General features: G+C 37.4%; 1 protein-coding gene and 1 long non-coding RNA gene across 2 annotated transcripts in view; one reads left to right on the forward strand and one right to left on the reverse strand.

The window, feature by feature from the left end:
• Window positions 1-18,987, reverse strand: part of LOC134799089 (neural cell adhesion molecule 2-like) — a 460,169-nt gene that overhangs the window by 440,440 nt on the left and 742 nt on the right. The window lies entirely within an intron of this gene.
• LOC134799167 (uncharacterized) overlaps window positions 1-18,987 on the forward strand; it is a 514,174-nt gene that overhangs the window by 233,249 nt on the left and 261,938 nt on the right. The gene's annotated exons all lie outside the window — the stretch shown is intronic.

The raw sequence follows: 18,987 nt of genomic DNA on the forward strand, positions 1-18,987 counted from the left end.
ATTTTTACATTAACTATGCCATTTAGTTCTCTTAGGCCCACTTGCACCATCCCACTAACCCGGGGTTAAGCGGTTAAACCTAATAACCTAATGTCAAATTGTACTGGTAACCATGGTAACTCCAGGTTTAACCGGTTATCCCCGGGTTAGTAGAATGGTGCAAGTGGGCCTTAAACGTACTTAACCATACCCCGAAGTTAACGGAATTCAATAAAAACACGGTGTATATTAATATATAAGGCAATAGTGCTTTGTTTCAGTCCCACGTATACACACAATCAAGTTAGTAACTCCTTCTATCTAATTTGTTACAGAGACGTTCGTAGTATTACGTGTTCACTGTTTTATGCGAGGTACCATCGCGCACACTGTTAACTGTACATCGGTGGACCTTATGCCTTTTGAAATAAGGTCCACTATACAGTTAAGAGTTTTGCTGGTTATATCTATGTGACGTGGCGTAATTGACGTTGCATTTGCTAATGTGTGGAATAATTTAGTAGGTTGTGGACGATATAGGGAAGAATTATGTTCAATAATTAATTTTTTATGAGTGTACCTAGTGGTAAAAGATCGAAGCGTGCAGAAAAATATAGTTCTCGGTAAAAACCGCAAAAAGATAACTAAAAATGAGGTCAGAGTCCTTATCATAACAGACAAGAGGTTAAAAAAAGGCAAGTGCAGCTCGTAGGGGCGTTATCGAATAAAATAAAACTATTGATTATCTCCGAAATGGAGTTAATTAGAATACCGGTGTCTTTGAGAAAGTTACTAAATTTAAGTTTAACAATGCACTCTTGAAATTCACGGAAATAAGAACACGGTGTATACAACCAAAACAAAGCGTAGCATAATGTTACATAAATGAAAATGCCTGTAGGAAAATGCCACTATCCAGAACGCGCACGGCCGTCACGCCCGCGACGTGTTTACGTCACGGCACGTCACGTTTCGGCGTCATTATCCGTAAGTCGTATAGTTGCCTTACGACGTTACTAACTTGTTAATTCTCTACACAGACGAGGTCCCGTAGACTACATCTTATAAGCATACACATTACCCAGGTTTGACAGACGGATGCGATTTGGTTTGACGTTTAAAAAGTAAGTCGACAAATAAAACTTAGGTACAATCACCACACGGGATTGTTATGCCATTTAGGGTTCTTGCTAAATTGGAAATTCTATAGCGTAAATATTGAACAACCAATTTAGCTAGGAGAGTGTATAGATTTTTTCCCCAAAATCGTTAATTCCGCGTAGCAAATTTTCCATTCGCATTTTTTCCCACCCGAATTTCTACCCATACCCTTTTTTGTTATTCGCTTATATCTCTATTATCAAATATGACCTACTGACATTTATCACAACATTTTTATTTCTTAGGTTAAAATTTTCTCATAATTAATACTTTCCAAGTTGTCTTATTCGCATTATTTTTATTTCTTAGGCGATAATATTAGAATGGCCCCACCGCACTGTTTCTTTTAAAAAAAACATTTAGTTTATAACTTAGCTAGACGAAGCCCCGCTTTGCGGGGCTCCTATTTCTGGGCGGTTTGCCCTTCGGGCATCTGAAGCTACCTAACGAACCTAACCTACTTTCACTTTTTCCCCAAAGTGTAATGTTTTCATGGACGTCACACTAAATTAATAGGTTAGGTAGGTTAGGTTCGTTAGGTAGCTTCAGATGCCCAAAGGGCAAACCGCCCAGAAATAGGAGTCCCGCGAAGCGGGGCTCCGTCTAGCTAATAAAGTTGTGAACTAAATATTTATTGAAAAGAAACAGTGCGGTGGGACCACATGGTAATATTATCGACTAAAAAATAAAAATAATGCAAATAAACGACTTGGAAAGTATTAATTATAAGAAAATGATAGCGTAAGAAATAAAAATGTCGCGATAATTTGAGAATAGAGAAACAAGCGAATGACAAAAAAACGGTATGGGTAGAAATTCGGGTGGGAAAAAATGCGAATGGAAAATTTGCTACGCGGAATTAACGATTTTGGGGACAAGATCTATACACTCGTAATTTACATTTTTTTAGTACCATTATAGCTAATTATAAATAACTTAGTTTTATTTAATTATTTATTTAAATAATCTTTATTGTACAATACATAAAGGTACAAATGGCGAACTTAATGCCTTAAGGCATTCTCTACCAGTAAATCAATGGGTTAAGCTACAAGATTAAGTAGGTGTAGTGTCTTTTATAGTTAATTTATCATTCGATGTTATTTTATTTATTGTCAAAATTACTTAAGTCAATGTGATAGGTCAGATATTTACAGTTTTGTGTTGTTGAATTATTTTAAGGGTTCCGTACTCAAAGGGTAAAAATGGGACCCTTTTACTAAGACTCCACTCTCCGTCTGTCCGTCTGTCCGTCTGTCACCAGGCTGTATCTCATGAACCGTGATGGTTGATGTCGCCGCTATAACAATAAATACTAAAAAGTACGGAAGCCTATTATTCTCTTATACCTCTATCTGTCACGAGGCTGTATCTCATAAACCGTGATAGTGACAATTGAAATTTTCACTGATGATATATTTCTGTTGCCGCTATAACAACAAATACTAAAAAGTACGGAACCCTCGGTGGGCGAGTCCGACTCGCACTTGTCCGGGTTTTTTTATTTATTATACCCGTCATAGGGTTCAACGTGAGAGGTATAGTGAGTAAGTGATCTGCAATTCTCGCGACGTAATATTATGTTGTAAGGAATTTACGCTGTTAGATAAATGCCTTTAATTTGGTTCGTGCGGGAGCGCTCTATTGTCACATGATCTTTGTTTACTTCGGTCTGTGTAATCCTTTCTAATACAAAATGTACGCAGAAACGTCTGCTATGAAACTATATAGTTTTTAATTAAAAGAGAAATACAACTTACGGAACAAATCAAATTGTTTTATTAAATGTTTTGTTTTGTGTTTGTTAAGAAGTCACACTACTATAATATCTAATACCTTAAGTAGTAGTAGTAAACTCTTTATTGTACAAAAAGACATTAAAAATAACATACATTTAGTAAGAAGTACAAAGGTAAACTTATCCCTTTGAGGGATCTCTTCCAGTTAACCTTTAATCGAGCAATTCTTGTTTATTTATATATAGGTACATTTCGGAGATCTCGGAAACGGCTCTAAGGATTTCGATAAAATTTTCTATTTAAATATCAAAATCTCCACTAGAAATAGCAACATAATTTAGGACAATGGGAATACGTGGGTAATTAATTTCCCTAATAGTTGTTCGGGTCAAATGAGTCCCAGAGGACCGAAGGTTATTTTAAAACAAATATTTATGAATAATTCTATTGTTTAAAACTAATATTTATGAATAATTCTATTGTTCAAAACAATATAATTATTCATAAATTATAATCAGCTTCATGAAATGTTACTGTTAATTTCAATACTTACTGCCGTATTCGAACTTCAAAATATTCACAAGAGACGACACGTACTAGATCCATTCTAGATACGTTATAGTTTAGATATCAACTAGTTCTCTTTTGCAGCGCAATTCGGGCAACCAATGTCACTTTTACGTTAGATAGAGTAAGATATCTATCAGATGTGAATTGGATCTCTAAGTCATATCCTGTGGAAATCGTTCAACAGTATCTCCAGAATCGCGCAAATGTTTTGACAGGTTAGATCTTGAACATAATTATCGTTATCGTATCTTGGTAATGTCTAAAAGATGTCTAATAGATGTCTATTTCAAAATCCGAATCGGGCCGTTAGGCGGTATTCACACTGTAAGCTGTGCCCCACGCAGCTCCTTGTGCCAGTGCAAAAAGTAACAGTGGACCGACGCCCTTGGTGTTTGCGTAAACGCCGACACCGCAGAAGAACACAGTAGGGTTGTCACGGACTTTTACATAACTGCCCAAAAATTACAAACATTTCAAATAAGACACGCTAGCCCTGTAAGTAGTACCGAGCTACTAACAATGGCGATGTATGCAGCTCGGGTGCAAGCGGCGCTGAGTGCGGACCCGCATCGGTGTGATAAATAAATATTATAAGGACATTCTTACACAAATTGACTTAGTCCCACGATAAGCTCAAGAAGGCCTGTGTTGCGGGTACTCAGACAACAAATACATAGAAAACGTCCATGACTCACGAACAAATATCTGTGCTCAATTAAATGCTGTTACCGGGATTCGAACCCAGGACCATCGGCTTCAGAGGCAGGGAGTAACCCACCAGGCCAGACTGGTCGGTCGGTGTGGTAACCGAGTTAAGCTGCCTTTCCCACTGGTGAGATGAGAGTAGTGTTGTGAATAACGCTCATTTCGAGGCTTTATCCTTTAACACCTTTAACACTCTCTAGGCTTAATGCCTCAAAGGCGGCAAAGACGATTACTTACTCCGTTGGCTCAGCGACCCAAAATGAGACTTGGACTCCGACACAAGACAGCGCCACTTTTCTCTGTCCTGTGCGACCTCTCGCCAATTGTGGACTCGAAGTTCGCACAGGTCCGCCTCCACCATGTCGCACCAGCGATATCTGGGGCGTCAGATATGCGTCTTACATCCATACGCGTAAAATAAATAAATACAATTCTCAAATATATGTAGTCTTGAGGGAAGACTTACGAGTCTTGAGGGCTCGAGTCTTTAAGCCTAAAAGTAAGCGTTATTCACAACACTGGATGAGAAAGACGTCCGTATGTTGCACTGAATAATGAATTAGTAAAATTTTCATTCCAGCAGTCTAGTCACGTTAAGCAAAATTTAAAGCAAACTTGGCCACATAACATCGCCCACGCTGTTAAATGCACATCGGTGGTTATGCCTTTTCTAATAACGTCCACCGATGTACAATTAGGAGTGTTGCTGTGTGTACTACCATCCCAAAGCACTCAAACAAAAAAAAACCGGGCAAGTGCGAGTCAGACTCGCGCACGAAGGGTTCCGTACCATAATGCAAAAAACGGCAAAAAGAACGGTCACCCATCCAAGTACTGACCCCGCCCGACGTTGCTTAACTTCGGTCAAAATTCACGTTTGTTGTATGGGAGCCCCACTTAAATCTTTATTTTATTCTGTTTTTAGTATTTGTTGTTATAGCGGCAACAGAAATACATCATCTGTGAAAATTTCAACTGTAACAATAGCTAGCTATCACGGTTCGTGAGATACAGCCTGGTGACAGACGGACGGACGGACGGACCGACGGACGGACGGACGGACCGACGGACGGACGGACGGACCGACGGACGGACGGACGGACAGCGGAGTCTTAGTAATAGGGTCCCGTTTTACCCTTTGGGTACGGAACCCTAAAAATAGTAACTCAATCCTTTTTAGCCCATTAAAAAAGGTACAGTCCCACCACACCGACAACGTGGTTTAAATTTCAAACGTAAACTCGAGGCAAATAGGTTGAGTTTCACTTGAAGCAAGAAAAAGCGATATTATATACGTGAGTTCGGTCTAAAAGATTGATAAGACAAAGACCCAACTTTTTCCCAAGTAAAAGATGTCGATTTGTCACTGTCTTAAACTTGACAATACAAGAAGAATTTGCTTGGAGAAATTAGCATTAAGGGGCCCACAGATTACCAGTTCGCCGGACGATATCAGCCTGTCAGTTGTTCGGAACTGTCACCTTTTGCGCTTAACTGACAGGCTGATATCGTCCGGCGAACTGATAATGTGGGCGCCTTTAAATATCCCGATAAGGATGTTTATATTGGAAGTTTAATGAAAGGTTTGATTGCTTCAGGCCAATTCATACGTACACTGACATCAGACATTTGAATCATGTTATTTAGTCATCGTAGATCGTACTTGTCCGTAAAAAATATATAACAATTTTTATACCTACATGTATTGACGCAGGCTAGACCGCACGATATTTAAATTACATGATTACTTATAAAAATATAATTATGATGTCAGTGCCCGTACTGCCCGTTAGAATTGGCCTGCTTGTTCAAAGTGCAAAATCTTATTACTGTAAATAAATGATTACATGGTACCAGCCAAATAAGTACGAGTAAGCTTAGTGCTCACTCCATATATTTATCAGTTTGGCAGTTAAAACTCTAATGCTCAACAATTTGTACCTAATATAATAACCGGATTAACCGGAACTCTATTTTCAAGTCCTTCTGCTTGAAATAGTAGTTGTAAATTGTTGAGCAATACACTTTTCGTCAGTCGCGACACATGTGACATCTATTGTTGAGTAGCAGTACTGATAATTCCGCTACTTGACGCTAGATGTCCACTAACTAACTAACTAGGTAACAAAACTGATGGAGCGATGGAGTGAGCACTCTGTGCTTTACGCTTTTGAGTCGGTGGCATTTCAATACAGTGTTTCAACAAGTGTGCAACGAATTCCAAGCAGTAGTCAATCTAGTTCGTAGTTAGGATTTAAACAGAACATTTCATCAAATCCAGTCTAGAATTAACAATGTTTAGCTTTTGAATAGCGTGTTATTTAAAAGTTAGACAGAACTAGCCAGTAATTAGAAAGTTGCCAGTGGATTGTGCCAGCGAGTTCTGCTAAAATTTTGTTTCGTTAACTAAACAATTTTGGTTAGTGGAGTAAATCATTTGGAAACGAAATGTTTCCTTTTAAATTTATAATTAAAACTAGTGACGGTTTCGCACGGGTTACACAACATCTTAACAAAATATACACCTAAACCTTCCTCAAGAATCACTCAATTGATAGGTGAAAACCGCATGGAAATCCCATCAAGTAATTTTTAAGTTTATCGCGAACATACACACAAACAGATAGACGCGGCGGGGGACTTTGTTTTATAATGTGTAGTGATATTTTCTAATGTTATAGTATGCGTTTTTTTTTGAAGTAAGTATAACACATTCATTTGTTTTAGAAATGTATTAAAGTTTCAGTAATATAATTACGGTAAAAACAAATTGATGAAATATCATCAATCATTTTTTTAATTAAGTTAAAATCAGACGGTTAATTTTGTGTTCATATTCGTGTTTCATTATTCATCTTTCCGTCAGGTATAATTTTGTAAGGACAAGGCAACACCGTATGTTAACATTACAAACTAATTGAATTAAAGCTACAAATTAAAATACTACAAATAATAATAAAAAACTATGATCACCCAAAAAATTACAAATATCTTTCTAATCGTCGATTTCACAATTTGTTACGCTAAAGTGTTGCCATCTATATGAATATAAGCAGCTTCTATCATTTACTCGTTACAAGCAACACAAATTACAAATATTGCTCGGATCTTAACAGTGTTTGGGTCGAACCCGACCCAATTACTTATTAGTTATGTAAATTTGAGAAAACCGGGGATCTGTCCCTTCTGTCGAATTCAATCAACATATACATTAAAATAAGGAACTGAAGTAACTAGAGCCTATGTTCAATTTTTATACAAGAAATGTTCACTTAGCTATTTTTCATTATATCAGGCTCCTCTACATAGATAGAACAATATGATAAAAGATATGCCACTTTTGAAAAAAATATGATTACAAAGTAGTCTAGGGTAATACCTTGATACCTATGTGGGTTATAATTATTTTTGTTGTCTTGTTTCTGACTATTCTGTCACGCTTGTATTTCCATATTCTACCAAATAAATATAAAAAGTCGAGCGTTATCGCATGTTTTTCTAGCTATAGATTATATTTTACATAAGAAAAATTAAAAACTAAATTTCATCTCATACCAAAAGCTACACTCCGTCACATTTTTGGGGACAAAAAACAACTGGATAGGTTTCAGAAAACTTAACTTCCCAATATCGAAACAAACAATCGTAATAAGCTTAAGCACATGCAATCAGCTGCAGAGATAGCTGACCCCCTCTATAAGTGATTTATCTGCCACAGCATCTAATCTGCGTCCCGAATTTATTATTTATAACAAAATGAAGTGCCCGCGAAGCTCCCTATCCTTTGAAGTCCCGAATCTTGTCTAAATATTCTCGTTCTGGAAATATTCCCGGCGGATTGAAAAAGCTTGCTGATTGTGGCTGTGACTGTAGCAATTTGTTAATGGACGCCATGTTTTTTTTAGTTCAGAAACAAACGGCAGGGGATCACGATTGTACTGACATAAAAAAGCCTTATTTAAATTTACGCCTTAAGATATAGGCGAAAAGGTTGAATTTTGAAGTGATACTTAAAGTGTTTCATCTTAAAGTAGGTAGGTACTCGTACGTCGTGTTTTTCCCGTTATTCACCTACTTTTTATAATCGGCTAATAAAATGATTGTTTTTTATACCGCTACCGTATAGCCAATAGAGAGGGATAGTGCTATGATAACAATAGCGAATTGTGTGCAATAAAATTGTAACAAGTTACTGTCATTATTTTGTGACACAATTTTTTATTGCTGACTTTACTTTTTTTCCTTTACATGTATATCATATTATTATCTAGTTGGGATAGGAAAGTAAACGACCGCTTCATACAAACGTAGTCCCCATTTTCTCTGGATATCAACATTATTTGCCCAATCCGAACTTTAAGATACGCCAATTAATAGATCTAGAAACGATATAGATTTGATGTGTCAGTGTCAAAAGTGACGTTATTGTTTGAAGAAACATCACATTTGACACTGACATATCTAATCCATATCGTTTCTAGATTTATTAACTGACGTATCTTAAAGTTCAAATCGGGCCGTAAATAAATATATCTAGTTATCTCGCTTTGTTTAATTTTTTAATAATTATAAAACTTCCCAAAATGTGTATGGATTTTTGTTCGGTTCGGTTCGGAACGGAGACGCGGTCATCCACTAACCTCTTAAACGCTTGAAAAATCGTCACGATCCAACCGAGACCTTAACTTTTCAATATTAAAGCCACGTAAAGAACTCAAAGTTCGGAACACCTCATCAATTCTGATGTTTATCGTTAGTGGCTAGCTTTTGTAGTGAAACGGAAGAAAAATTACAACTTTTTTTTGTGTTTACGTTAGAGATGCAGCGGATATTCGGCTACTATCCGGTATCCGGCCTATGCGGCCGTTAATTTGACATTCGGCCGGATACCGGATAGTGTTCTACTATCTGGACGGATACTGGATAGTAACTTTACTTAATTTCGGAGTAAACAAATTGGATTTAAGGAACAGTCACGGTCATAATCGTACTCGTTTGTTACCTAGAAATGAGTCCGCGCGAACGTTCACTACGAAACAGGTCAAAACCTGCACAATGGCACCTGAAGAACCGAAAAGTAGGTATAGTTCCGCCAGCCGAATAATCGGCTGGTGGTCACGGCGAACATCCGATATCCGGCATCCGGCCAAACAACTATCCGTTGCATCTCTAAATTAAATTAAAGGTAGTCAAAACCACACGAAATATTGCTCGACAAAAATATTTAGTAAGTAAATTTTGAAATTTATCATTCTCATTTTAATGTCTATTTTTAATATTTAATATAAAAGCAATGTCAAGTCTGGATACGAAGAGGGATCGTTATTTCCTTGAAAAAAGCCGTGACATTTCAACTTAACATTCCATCTGCCGGATTAACGTCAAGATACGATCGGTGCCAAGGCTCTCCCGTTTAAGGTTAACCGCATTTATCTTGGAGAAGCGTATTCTGAGGGAACATTCGATATTGTGAAAAGGGGTTATGTAGAATGATGTAAACTATAGGTTTACGGCGCGATTCGAGAAATGAATTAGAGATTAACTAGATACGATATAGTAAAGATTTATCTTTACTATTTCATATCTAATGAATATCTAATTAATTTCCCGAATCGCGGCGCCAGCCGGCATAAGGCTTTCTCCAAAAAATTAAAAAAACTTTCAACCGGGACATATTTCATGCTAAAAGGGAGGGTTGCGTCAGGGGGAGGGGATGGGACACTAGTGAGCGTAAAGCACCATACCCAAAGGTATCATACTGCATTCATGGAATGCTGGCTATAATTTGTTTTTCAAAAAACAGAATTTGACCGAATCATATGATTTTGAACTGGTTTTGACACGATCTCAACGATAGTCTTGGTCATTAGCGCTCATCTCACGCACGACACGAGTGACACGACTATCATTTCATTTAAGCTGGACTTCCGAGCAAAGCGGCTCTGACGCAACGTCCGCAGCGTCAGATCCGCTGCGCCAGTGTCGCAGCGTCAACTGACGCAGATTCGCTTCCGAGCGCCGCGACTCCGGCGACAGTCGCAGTTGTTATTCCATACGGTGCAGACGTGATATATTTATGTCGAACCGATCAATTATGGAAATATTATTAGAAGAAGAGGAGGATGACGATCTTTTGCTTCGTTACTTTTATAGTTTTTAGAGGAACCTCGACACGAGAGAAGAAGAAGAAGCGAAGCCTACCCAACTCCATTTTTAAAAGTAGAATAGGTGAAGGCACTATAGCATCTTGAAAAAAAAGCATTTATACGAGAACGACACATTCAGGAGTTTTTTCGGTTTAATATTCATTTTTTAGATATTCTAAATATTCACATAGCCTCAAAACCACGTGCGATCGCAGGGACTGCGCGACAAAACTTGCGCAGACGTAGCACGGCCGCTATCGCCGAGCGATACTGACGCGGCGCCACTCTCGCTGCGATAGTGACGCTGCGCTCGGAAGTAAGCTCATACATTTCCATACTGCATAATACTATCGCTCTGTCGCCGCGTCAGTGTCGTGCGTTAGTGTCGCCGGAGCCGCTTTGCTCGGAAGTCTACCTTTAGCATGCACCAATCGTAAGCGATCTTGAAGGTCGTATCAAAATACAAAACCGTAATAAATTCTGAAATCTGAATCAGGTTCCTGAACATTTGAGGCTCGAATCTCGATATATTGATAGAATCCACACTAAGCTTCATTGACGGCCTAGGTTGGGCCAGAACATATCACGTGACCTAACCTGAATAGAATACTGAAACCGGTATTAGGCTTAGCACGTAATAATCTTGACTGTCGATTTACACACATAATATACTTGTGTTGATGGAAAACTAGCTTTTGCCCGCGACTTCGTCTGCGTGGAATTAGTGACAGCAGCTAAAGTAGTTATAGCGCCTGGATAATGCTGATAGAAATCATTTAATTCGCGCATTACTTAATTCAATTATTAGGCAATTCATTAACTCTTTCAATTCCACCCCCCTTTGACCTCTCTTCAGGGATGATTTCCGAGTTTATCACAAACAATTGTTCCTGAGTTATGGATGTTTTCTATGTATATAAGTATTTATATATATCGACGTCTAGTACCCACAACATAGGCCTTATTGAGCTTACCGTGGGACTACATTGATTTGTGTAAATTTGTCCTATAAAATTTATTTTATTATTTATTTTTACATATTTATGAACTTAACTGTACCAACACCATGTTAAATCTAGGCGTAAAGTCAGGAAATTAGAAAGAAACAAAAGATAATGGCGCGCCAAGCGAATTTTGCAACGGAAGACTTTCTGCCGTATTCGGAAAATGAATAAGATTTCTACTAGACTTCAACAAGTTACGATACGGATAATTTAAAGATATTTGTAAGATAGATATGTCAAATTTGACGTTTCCGCGATTCTGGAGGTCCTCTTGAACGATATCGACAAGTTATGACTTAGATATCCAAGTCACATCTAGTCGATATCTAATATAGATCTAGTTGATCTCTAAATCGGCTCAAGATCTTGTGATTATCTCGAAATCCGAATAGGCCTGTTTATCTTAATTATGTCGAAAATATATAACTTCTGTTTAAAATAAACTAACTGTGAGCGAAAAACCGAGAAACAAACATCAAAAAATCCAAATACTTATAAAAACATAAAAAAAAACGTTATAATATTAGTAGGATACTCGTAAAACTTATTTCATTTCATTTCATTTATTTCATATTGTAACTTATACCTATATAACCGCTAAAGCCTTAACCCGCAAATGTCTCACAAACGGGCAAATTGTCCACAAAGATATTCCGGTCACGTGGGCAATCGACGGGTTAGGACGGACCTATAGACGTATATAGACGCTTTGAAGTATTTTAGTTACGGAGAAAAGGCTGTGTTTTTTACGGATATATTGAAACGACGATTGAATGCGAACGGATTTTTGTCAAAAGCTTTTACTACCTGATATGTAGGTAGATGAATTCGGTTAGAGAATTTATTGCCATAGATCGAGATGATTTTAAGAGAAACATGAATAAAGTTTCAGATCGGCTTGATTGCATCATACTATTGCATAATACATGTAACTACGAGTATCATGCTAGATATGGCTTTTATATTCAATAAAAATATCTACGGGACAACTGTTACTCGCGTCCGCAGGACAACAACACAACTCTGCACGTGTCCCCTGGGTGGTGCTAAAGAGTGCTAAACACAGAGGCAAATAAAATAGGCAAATATTGCGATGAAAGCGACCAATTTTTTTTTAAATTGTAATGTAATTTTTATTCTGTGACATTTATATAGCTGCCTATTTCTATTGTATAAGCCATACGATTAAATAAAAATAAAATATCTGTCTATATTCCAGTAAACTTACTAAAATAAATAAATAAAGTGCAAGCGAGATGCACAGCGTTAGAATTGACGCAGTCGCTAGCTTTAAGTACGGTTACCATCAGTTTGTCACTGACATAAACGCCGTCGAGAACGTAATTTACTTTCTATATATCCCGTTTGCACTAATATGCGAGTGCGAGCGAGATGTATAGAAAGTAAATTACGTTCTCGACGGCGTTTATGTCAGTGACAAACTGATGGTAACCGTAAAGGTCGCGTAAAACTTAGCGTGACATCTAAAGGGGTCCACATGTTACCAGTTTGCCGGACAATATCAGCCTGTCAGTTGTTCCTCACTGTTACCTTTTGCGATTATCAACTGGCAGGCTGATATCGTCCGGCGAACTGGTAATCTGTGGGTCCCTTTACTAACTCACTAACTGCTCTAACTGACGGCGCGATTCGGGAAATAATAATAATAATAATAACGACCCCACGGACCCGAGTACTCCCGAGAGTCGGTCAGGGTCTCCGTCTCCGGCGTGTCTTCGTCGGTCGGAGTGGACCCCAAGGGGACCCGCAGGACTCTCAGCTCTGGCTTGCCTTAATTGGCCGTCCAGAGAGGAGTCGTTAGAGCTATATGCTCCAGGGGTGGAAGTGAAAGATGCATAAGACGCGAGTTGGCACAGTGGCTGTTAACAGCCACTGGGTAGAAAGCGGCGCACACCTCTCGACACCCCTGAGCCGCTCACACCGATGTTGCTCCTGTTCGTCTTCGCGACGGCAGTTTTAGGGGCCCATCTAGTGCGCGGCAAGTCATCACCTGCCTCGATAACTTGTGTAAACATTGTTATGGCAGGTGTCCGTACGTCTTTGTAATAACCCAGTCTCATAGTCCACCCAAACTTCAATCCATAGACCGGTATACTGTTCTCTTTTTCTACAATAGTCCCAATGCCTGCTGAGACCGGTTCATTGTTGCACCTGTGAACGGGTTCCAGCAGGCGTTCTACATGACATAAAAGCTCTCCAAGGGGCCTCTACGTGTTGGATCTGTGTCCCCACGCAAGCCTATCAAAAAACCGGGATTATAGGCCCGTGATATCCAAGGAGATACAAATAATAAATAATAAATATTGGGGACATCTTACACAGATCAACCTAGCCCCAAACTAAGCAAAGCTTGTACTATGGGTGCTAGGCGACGATATACATACTTATATAGATAAATACATACTTATATACATAGAAAACACCCATGACTCAGGAACAAATATTAGTGTTCATCACAGAAATAAATGCCCTTACTGGGATTCGAACCCAGGACCATCGGCTTCGCAGGCAGGGTCACTACCCACTAGGCCAGACCGGTCGTCACCAATGAATAAGAGATTCACTAGATATGAAATATTAAAGATAATAACTGCTGTATTCGAACTTCAAGATATTCACAGAGACGACACGTATTAGATCCATTCTAGATACGTTATAGTTTAGATTTCAACTAGTTCTCTTTTGCAGCTCAATTCGGGCAACCAATGTCACTTTTACGTCAGATAGTGTTAGATATCTATTAGATTTGAATTGGATCTCTAAGTCATATCTTGTGGAAGTCGTTCAAGAGTATCTCCAGAATCGCATAAATGTGCATGCGCATAAAAACATATCGTTATCGTATCTTGGTGACGTCTAAAAGATATCTAGTAGATGTCTATTTCAAAATCCGAATCGGGCCCTATATCTTTACTATTTCATATCTAGTTAATCTCTAACTCATTTCCCGAATCGCGCCGTGATATTATTAAGTTATCGTGCATTTCGCTCGTACTTGTCCGTACATATATTGGTGCGGGTGAGACGCACGCTAACTAAATAACATGATTTGAATATCATTCTAATGTCAGTGCACGTTCGAATTGGCCTTTTAATCAAATCACATTCCATTTCAACCAACTGAAATTTAATTACCATCATAAGTATCATAACACAAAGCTGTCAGCATTTAGTTTAGACAATAGTTAAATTATATTTGACTTAAAATAATTATCCTAATTAGTCCAATGAAATGTGTCACTGCGTTTACACGATTCGGTCGGCAAAAAAATCGCAAATGCGATGTGTACAATATTCACTTATGCTGTTTTAGAGAAACGTTGCGGCTAAAACCACAAATGAAATGCAAATTTAATGTCAAACGCATTTAATATGTTTGAAACCTAATGCGGTTAAATTCACGGTCTGTTTAAATGTGAAGGATCGTAATCATCATGAAATTAATAGGTTTTGTTTTGTAACGTCAAAGAGAATTTGAAATAGAGAGTTACTGTCGTGGTAAATTATGTAGCGTAGCTAACCTAGCTACAGTACATTTACTGCCATCTTTCGACAGAAGATTAAACCTGTTAGAACGCCATATGACTTTGATCATTATTCTTTCACTCATATGTATTAACTTGTTAAATATTAATATTAACGCCATCTACTCGAGAGTAGGCCAAAGGTATGGTGCAATCTTTTCGAGCGATGGGCCATAACCTTTGGCCTACAGGCATTTCTGTTGCCGCTATAACAACAAATACTAAACACAAAATAAAATTAATATTTAAGTGAGCTTAGAATAAATAAAAAAGTGGAAAAATTACTGTCTTGGGTGAGACTTGAACTCACGGCCTCTGGATCGATACTCCAGCGCTCTGCCATCTGAGCCACCAAGACCTCATCCATAGCCAGCAAATCTTTCCACAATATTATGGGTTATTGGGTGAGTTCAAGTCTCACCTAAGACAGTAATTTTTCCACTTTTAAATTTATTTTAAGCTTAGTAGCATCGTTAGCAGACGTTTCTGCTTGTTAAAAATTAAAATATTTAAGTGAGGCTTCCATACAACAAACATGATTTTTTACCGTTGTTTTCGTTATGGTACGGACTTCGTACGTGATTCCGACTCGCACTTGGCCGGTTTTTCATATATAGTTAATATGTCTGAGCCCCATGGAATATTAAATAATATTAAAACTGACCTCTCATTATTTCAAAGCCACAGGCATCTTATTTATAAACCGTTTCAAAAACAAACCATTAAGAACGCCCTAAAGCTTATAAAGCTCTTAGACTGAGCTATAAGCTCAAAGATAAAGAAAAGTCACCGCGATAGATCTCAAGGTGGATACAGCTTGAACAGGCGAGATTTATTCCATGAAATATAACCAGAGGAAACTGGAAATAACTGGAAAAATCATGACTACGAGGTAGAATTTAATTTACTTGCAAAGACTTGCGACCCAATTCGAATAATGCTTATAAGATGTTACAGCGATGCCACACATATTGGCCGCAAAAGTATACAATGGTCTCCCGGATTCAACAGTAGTTGCTAAAAGCGTAGCAGTATTTAAAACAAATTAAAAATTTGGTTAGTCGAGCAAGCGTTCTACGACCACAAAGAGTTCTTTAAAATTTAGGAACTTAGGTAGATATAATATATTAACATACTACCTGAAAATACATACTTAAATATAATCTTTATACACTGTATAAAATGTGACATGTAATTTATATCTAATACCTTTAAACGAGCAATTCTTGTTTATTTATATATTATATTTCGGGGATCTCGGAAACGGCTATAACGATTTCAATGAAATTTGCTATATGGGGGTTTTCGGGGGCAAAAAAATCGGTGTAGCTAGGTCTGATCTCTAGGAAAGCGCGCATTTTTAAAAGCAAAGCTCGGTCTCCTAGATATAATCTTTATACACAGTATAAAATTTGACATGTAATTTATATTATCAATAAATATTAGAGTCTGGCTAGCCAAAAATTGTTGGCAGATATTTCGTTGTTGTATCACCAATTGTCTATGATTTAAAAAAAATCTAAAAGTCAGTTGTCAATTTATGTCATTCATTCAAATTGTTTGCGGTTTATAAGGGGTTTATTTTAAATAATATTAATAATGTCTATACTGAGTGAGGTTCGCAAAGTATTATTTAAGCTCGTAAATAATTACGACAATGTGCGAAGTCGACGTGTAGCGTTGTATAACGAAAAACTGCAATGTCTACAACTCCTAAAGAAATGTAAACAAATTCGGAGGTTGGTGCTCTATAAATATTTTGATACTTAGCTTTTAGCATATTTGGCATAGTACTTATGTATTTTTTTGGTGATGGATTAATATTACGGTATTATCGAGCTAGATCTTATTTACACTACATTTCATATTTCGCCTTGTTACAATGGTATATGGTGAGAAAGTGTTAACATATGTGTTTATCGTTGACTGTACTTTACATAGTGCTAGAAATTATGTGAGCTGACTTTGAGTGCACGTCAACGTATATTTAACTTATATCCTTAGGTACCTTACATGTGCACAGAAATAAAAAATATTTTCTAGTATCAAAACTATAATTCCTACTACACAAAGTGTGACCAGCCCAAGATTTTTTGAATTTCCCGCCAAACATTTGTGTAATATTTCAGTAGCCAGACTCTATGATTGTGATTAGCGACCTGTCAGTGTCAAAGGTGCCGTTTGGTGGCAGGAAGTTATTCGGTGTCATTTCGTCGTCATTTGACTTAAGCATATCTTAAATAGGTCACAGACGTTTATCATAATGCAATAGACAATTGTAACTGGCATTGTTTCGATCCACAGCTGTGTTGTACATTGTCAGAAGCAGGCACAAAGGGAGAAGTTCAGACCCTTCGGGCAAATGTGTGGGGCGTCTAGTGTTGGGCGAGTAACTAAGCCTATAAGGCTAGTTAAAGCCTTAGTTTTTTATGTGTTTACTTTTCTAATGTGTTGCAGAAAGTTGTTTATCTATCTAGTACCTTTAAACGAGGAATTCTTGTTTATTTATACATATATTTCGGGGATCTCGGAAACGGCTCTAACGTTTCGATGAAATTTGCTAAATGGGGGTTTTCGGGGGCGAAAAATCGATCTAGCTAGGTCTAATTTCTGGGAAAACGCGCATTTTTGAGTTTTTATATGTTTTCCCATATATTTCGAATTTGTATGGCATAATGTTACTTGGTAGAAATTTCGTTTGGCAGAAATACTTTTGGCATACTGCTTTTCACATTATATTACTTCGCAGAATTTCTTTCCGCACAATATTATTTTGTAGAAAACCCTAACCTAACGCACTTAGAAAATTCTGCCAAATGAATATTATGCGAAATTACTATTATGGCAAGTAAGTATGTATCATTCGACTAAAAGTGTTCCTGCGATACGTGTTATGCGAAGTGTATTTCTAACAAATTTATATTATATCTGTTTTAAGTATTCGTTGTTATAGTGGCAACAGAAATACATCATCTGTGAAAATTTCAACTGCCTAGCTATCACGGTTCATGAGATACAGCCTGGCGCCAGACAGACGGACAGACGGACAGCGGAGTCATAGTAATAGGGTCCTGTTTTTACACTTTGTGTTCGGAACCCTAAAAACGTAAAATTATATAAGCTCTAAGAATAGTAAGAACGAGTACATCACTAAGGATGTCATGTGAATGTATGTGGTTATTGTGCGAAGTTGTTAAGTAATAGATATATCTTATATCTACGTATGAGTCAAGAAAAGTAATTTTATAATGATAAATGGGTTGTTTTCAGAAAAAATTTACCTTTATATACCTCAGTTTCGTTAGGTTTTCAATACAAACGTAACGAAACTGATAATTCTCAGTTTCGTTACGTTCATACAAAGTGTATTCAAAACGTAACGGAACTGAGGTATCAAAATTAGGACATTTTGGACACTCTTTTTCTCCTGTCGCAATCGATAACGCTTTTATTTCCGACTATAATGGACTTAAAATACGTCAATTACAAGAAAAAAATTAAAAGGTACATTTTTTCTGAAAACAACCCAAATATGCCAGTCTTGGGTAAATATATTTTAACCTGGTTTTCTTAATTAAAACGTTTTTACTTACAAAATAACAGCTATCCGTTTCCTAAACGAAATTTATGATTTTTTATCTTAATAGCCGTGTATTAACCATCACCAATTATCCATTTACTTAAATTCTCTGCAAAGTTTGGTAGAAAAAATGTTCAATCGACAGATAAGCTTACAGTACAGTCGCCATCAGATATATCGGAGCGGCCAAGGTGTTCACAATATCTGAACACGCGCTCTAACGCCCTGACAATAGAGGCGTGTTCCGATATTTGTGAGCACCTTGGCCGCTCCGATATATCTGATGGCGACTGTACCTATACTAAATTACTTGTAAAATGACAGATATAAAAAGAAGTGCCGTAAATTATATAACTAATTTTTATTTGTTTGAAAATAAAATTTTAGTTGTAGTATTATTTCCATAGTCACGCTTTAAAGCATCCGTTTAAGGGCCAAAACAAAATATTTGATAGGTTAAACTATGAGGTTAATTCATAAAGTCCTTATTTCAGTTAAGCCGTGTTGTCTGAAACTAAATACAACTGCCCTTAAAGTGCCACATTAAAAAAAAAGACT

The sequence above is a fragment of the Cydia splendana genome, chromosome 18 (genome assembly GCF_910591565.1).
Source record: "Cydia splendana chromosome 18, ilCydSple1.2, whole genome shotgun sequence".
Lineage (NCBI taxonomy): Eukaryota > Metazoa > Arthropoda > Insecta > Lepidoptera > Tortricidae > Cydia > Cydia splendana.